This window comes from Mastomys coucha, unplaced genomic scaffold (genome assembly GCF_008632895.1).
Source record: "Mastomys coucha isolate ucsf_1 unplaced genomic scaffold, UCSF_Mcou_1 pScaffold22, whole genome shotgun sequence".
Lineage (NCBI taxonomy): Eukaryota > Metazoa > Chordata > Mammalia > Rodentia > Muridae > Mastomys > Mastomys coucha.
In genome coordinates, this window is record NW_022196905.1 from 16371284 (window position 1) to 16377178 (window position 5895).

A 5895-nucleotide genomic window follows, 5' to 3' on the forward strand; every position below is an offset into this window, starting at 1 on the left:
CGAACTCAGAAATCTGCCTGCCTCTGCCTCCCAAGTGCTGGGATTAAAGGCGTGCGCCACCACTGTCCTGCTGAAACTATAATCTTAACAAACCACTATGCAAACTCTGTGTGAAGATAACATTGGGTAAGTACTTTGTATATTGATGTTATACTTCTGTTGTTCGTTGATAGGTCACATGAGGTTGAATGTGCCATTTTCCATTTATGATGTTTTATTGGTAAAGGGCTAGGGGCAGACTGACAGACAGACAGACAGACAGACAGACAGACAGACAGGCCAACAGACAGATAGAGTGACCGTTATTGGTTAGTAAAGATGGTGAACTTCCAAGTTGGCAGGCTTATTTCTTCCCTTCAGACAAAAGCCTGGCATCTTGAAACAAGTGCCTTGTCTTTTTTCTCCTGCCAACAGACCCCTTGATGATGGATCAGCTTAATAATTCAAGGCCAGTTCTGCATATGTTTAAGAATAAATTGTGAGTAAATCAGTCATCCAGTCTTTCTTAAAAGTAACCTTTCCTGTATAAGGGAAGAAAGCCCATTCAACCCTCAAGAGACTAGATTTTCTGCTTCCCATTGTCCCCTCTGGTTTTGCATAGGGTCTCTCTCTTTTTTTTTTCCGAGACAGGGTTTCTCTGTATAGCCCTGGCTGTCCTGGAACTCACTCTGTAGACCAGGCTGGCCTGGAACTCAGAAATCTACCTGCCTCTGCCTCCCAAGTACTGGGATTAAAGGCATGCAGAGTGTCTTTTTTCTCCTTGTTTCTGCAGCAAGTCTTTGTTTCCTCACCCCAAATACATTCCTTCTTTCAGATGCTGATTCTGCCTACTACCATTTGTAGTATTCAAATCTGCTACTCTAGAGCAAGATTTTTTCTGCTTTTAGATTATTTTTTAGATTTTGTCTGAGCAACCTATATTGGCAGGCAAAATCTTGGGTACTTGAAGTTTTTCCAAGCCTTTCAAGTATTCCATTAAATTCAGTCTGATGTTCTAGTACACACACCTTCCTCAGTGAATTTTGTAGCTTATGTGCTTTGTGTTCGTCTCACAGCCATATCACATCCTACCTTCCCACTTTAAAGAAATGATTTTAATACCTAATATTTTAGGTGGTATTTTCACTTTTCTTTGATTTATTTTAGTGGTGCTAATGGTCTAAGCCTTAACATTATATATCCTATAAAATACGCTGTGCCTTGAGGAGGCTGGCCCATGGTATCTGTCTTCCTTTCCTCTTCAACAGTGTTGTAATTACCAAAGTACTTTCTTTGGAAGACCACCTTCTGCAAGCTAAAAATTCACCAATAGATAGCTTAAACCAGGATGTCATTGCTGATCATTTCAGAGGAAAACAGATGGCTGCCAGGAAATAGCACAGCTGCTCCTCAGTGAAAAACAAACTTAATAAAAAAGATAGTTTTTCACTTTGCAATTCACAGTCCATGAGTGCCCCAAAGGCATAGACTCTTAGACACTGGTGGCACTGGGTCATGGAAAGTTGGTTTTGTTTGAAATGTTACTTTAGTGAGCCGTTCCTTCTGAGAAAAGGCCAGTTCCATCAGTCTTAGATTTGCTTTTATGAATAATTCATGAGCTGTTTTTGAAGAGTTTGAATGCTTTACAAAATTTTCCGTGGCACCATAGAGTTCTTATTCTCCTTCTCCTGTCCGCAGTTTCTCCTGTTCTTAGTTTGCTATGTTAGTTTGGTATGTTTGCTACAATTGATGTTTTAGACTTTCCTTCCAACTGGTCTTTGACTCAAGTTTATGTGGCCAGTAATTACTTTGGAGATTGAGGCTGTGTTGAAACTTAAGGCTAACTACATGCAGAACTGTGCCTGCTAACTAATGACCACCTCCCATCTATCTGGATCACCCTCCATCTTTACCCTCTCCCACTACCAGCCTTCTGGAGCCATTTTCATTTCAAGTGCCTGTTATTCTGGATGGTTCAGTAATTGCCTGGTAATAGCTGTCTTTACAACTGAGTTATATCTTAGAATATGAATCTTCTTGTATGCCTCCTTTCTCTGCTTTTTTAGATCACAGGTACTCAGAACAATGACTTGTACATAGTTATCAGCAGAGGCAAACAAAGGCTATTCTTGGGTATCACTTAATAGAGATGGTGATATCTTTTCTTGTCCATTTTTAAGTCAAAGTGCATGAGTAAATAGCACCTTTATGCATTAGACAAAGTTAGTTTTGAACTCTTACCAGAAAGCTAGCAAGCCACTTATTCCCTTTATTGGACAGAGGTCAACTGGATATGGTAAGCTTTTTATAAAGATGTACATGCCAAGAAAGGTTGATCATCTTCTCCTTTGAGCAGTGTCATCAAGTCTCTGGCTGCATTTGGCATGGTGTCAACAGCTCTACAGATACTACAGATAAACATAAACACCACTTTACACATGAGGAATCATTATGGGAAACTGTCCCCAATTTCTTGCTTATTGTTTTCACAGCTTTATAGAAACTCCTGGTTTTACAGTCCTGGTTTCTGACCAGTGATGGTGGTTTAAATCCTAGGGACACAGCAGCTCAGAAGGCTCTTAAAGCTCTTGCTCCAGGCAAGCAGCAATTGATGCCAGAACTGACACCTTTCAAGATGGAATAAAGAGGCTCCTGGGCTTATTCGGAGAGAACAATGTTTATTGGGATTGTGAAGTATTCACTGAAACTATGAAACAAACAAGTCTGAGACAGAAGAAAACTTTTGACCAAGAGTCAGAAAAGGCAGTTTTAAATAGTGATATATTTGAATATATATATACATATATATGTGTTGTATATGTGTGTGTATTTCCACATGTATACCTATATATGAGTGTGTGCAAATGTTCTGAATGTATCAATATATAGTATGTACACAAAAGAATATATTTTGCATTGTATTTGTATACTATCTCTATGTAAGTATAAAGAACACAAATATCTATATAACTTCACTTCTAAGACTAAGTACAGTAACATGGACTGAGCACTCACTACATGCATTTGGAATTTGAAATGTAAGATATTTTAACAGCTCCATTACAAAAGTCTATACATATTTTTGTATCATTTGATAACTTTAGCTTTCATTTTATTATTCTTTTGCTGTAAGAAACACCATGATGAAACAACTCTGATTTAAACAAAAAAGCATTTACTGGAAGCTTGATTACAGTTTCAGAGGTTTGCAGGGAACTTACTGCAATGCAGGCAGATATGGTGCTTGGGAAGTAGATGAGAGTTCTACCTCTGGCTCCATAGACAGCAGGTAGAAGGGGACAATGGACATGCCATGAAGATGTAAGACTTCACTACCTACTCACATTGACACATTTCCTTTAAGAAGGACACATCTACTCCAACAAAATGACACTTCCTGATCCTTCTATGAAGTGCCATTCCTGGTAAGGAAACATTCAACATATGAATCAATGAGAGCCATTTTTATTTTTATTCAAATCACTACAACTCCCTTTTTTTTTCTTTTAGCTAATTCTGTAGTGTCCCTACTATAAGGTAAGGACTAAGATTTACACAAATGTCAGAAGCATCCCAAAATCATTTTGCATCAGTCCACTATGATTTGCAGTATCCACATCTTGTCTGCATTGCCATGGGTGGATAATTACAGCATTAGTCATTTCTTACTTCTGTCCTGTAATATCACACATTTGTGACCCATATACTACAGATAAAATCTGGTTAAAATATGTTTTCAATGATATTATCTAAAATATATTATAAGGAATATATATAAGTACAATACTCAGAGTGGGGTTGTCTTTCTCATTGAATATTGCTGTAAACCCAGGAAGAAATCCTGAAGAAGCAACAAAAGACTCTGAATAGTAAATATTACCAGATATATTTGGCAAGGACAGATTCAAAACCTAAGAGACCTGTTATTATAACTAGCATTTTATCTCTGTCTCTTACTGAACTCACCCATCCACACTCAAACCCAGGTGTGAACAACCAGAGCCTACCACAGACTATTGCAGGGGAAACATTCTAACCTGGCTCAAGGGTCAAGAATGAGACAAATTAACTCTAAGAATTGACATCATCCTACATAATTTGTTACTGTTTTTTTTTTCATTTGTTTTCAGCTGTCTGCTTTCATATAATTCTGAATTTGTAGTGGCATCTGACTCAAAATTTCTTCAAGTGAGCTCTAATAAGCTAGTTTGAAGCCTGTTTTGTTCTCCTCTGTGTGTGTCTCTCCCTGCCCTTTTGTTGAGGGCACAGTCACAGTAGTGTGAAACAGGCAGAGACTCAGATTTCTGTCATGAGGTCAGAAAAGACAAGATCAAGGAAGTCAGGTATGATTAAGGCAACGTCTGAGGGCAGAGCTAGAGAAGACCACCAGACTCTGATTATGATCTGGGTTCAGCTCAAACTGATTATTCCAATACTTGTCCTCAAGAATTAATGTAGATGAAATACCACTGACCCACTCAAAGATTGGCACTTCTCTGTGCCAGGCAAGAACAGAAGTTCAGAAGGTTTGAAATATTACCTCATCCTCTATAATTCACGACTCATGAAAGTTAGGGAGAGTATAACCTCCAAACTCAATTAGCTGTTTTAGTTTGTTTATTTTTGTTGTTGTTGTTTGTTGGTTGGTTCATTTTTACTCTACTCAGAGCCTCCAGGCCTACCATATCAAAAAATACTTGTAGCATAATTGTTATGGCATTTAAAAAACATGTAAATCAAAGTTCATGTGTAAAAGAATAGTCAACAGATACAAATGTTGAAGTGATACTTTTTCTGAAAACATCAATGTAACCATTACAAAAACATTCCAGTAAATGTAGAAAACTCTAAAAATCTCAGAAAAAGAATAAATCTCAGAAAACAAAATAAAATGGAAATGTTTAGAGCTAATTGAAAAGTTAACAAAAGTTCACAAGGAAACATTGGATACATTCAGTGTTCATAGTTTATACTGCTATATATATATTGTGGGGAACTAAAAGACCCAATTCAACAGAAATATTCTCTTAAGTAGCTCTAAACACAAATTGGCTAAAATTAAGATGTTTGGAAAGAAAAGCTTCAAGCCACTCTGATTCTGTCTAGAGTGAGCAAGGCTTCTTCAAAGAATTTAACAAGTGATTATGTCTTTTGTTTCTTCCATTTTCTGCTGGTTGGCCAATATCCTGGGCTTGAGGTTGTGTCCCTCCATATTGTATATCACTGTCAACTTCATTCAGCTCTTATTGCTCTGTCACCAATAAGGATACTTGTCAATATTCTGAATATTCAGAAGGATACTTAAAATCTCCTAACTGCATCTTTAAAACCCATATAAAACCCACGCATGCTCATGTGTGTTTATATATCATATTTATAAATTTGAGTATATCATAATTAATTGAGTATTAAAAAACTGTGATGCTAACATTATCTACCTAATTAAAAAGTCTAGAATCACTAAAGAGACAAGCCTGTGAAAATTTACCTAGACTGGTAAATTCTGAATTTGAGGTGGGATGATTCACTTTGGGAAGAATGGGCACCATTTTAAGGGACAGGGTTCTAGGCTATATAAAAAAGCATCAGCCAGATGAAGATAAATATCTTTCATTGTTTCCTGATTATGGATTGTTACATGTAATTTTTGCTACACTGCCTATTCTCCAGGAATAGGCTGCACTACCGACTCCTATCCAGCTTCTCTTGAGTCTACTGATAAAAGACACACACAGTTGTTCAATTTCAACTTGCCTTTTGACAAAATTGCTGGGTGCTACTTATATCCCACCTAGAAAAGCACACTTTTATCAATATTCTTAGCTCTGCATCTCGCCACCTGCCCTAAACTCTGTGGGAGCCCTGCTGTGCCCACTGAAACCGAAACCAGAGACTCAACTCGCTGGGGGTTTGGAG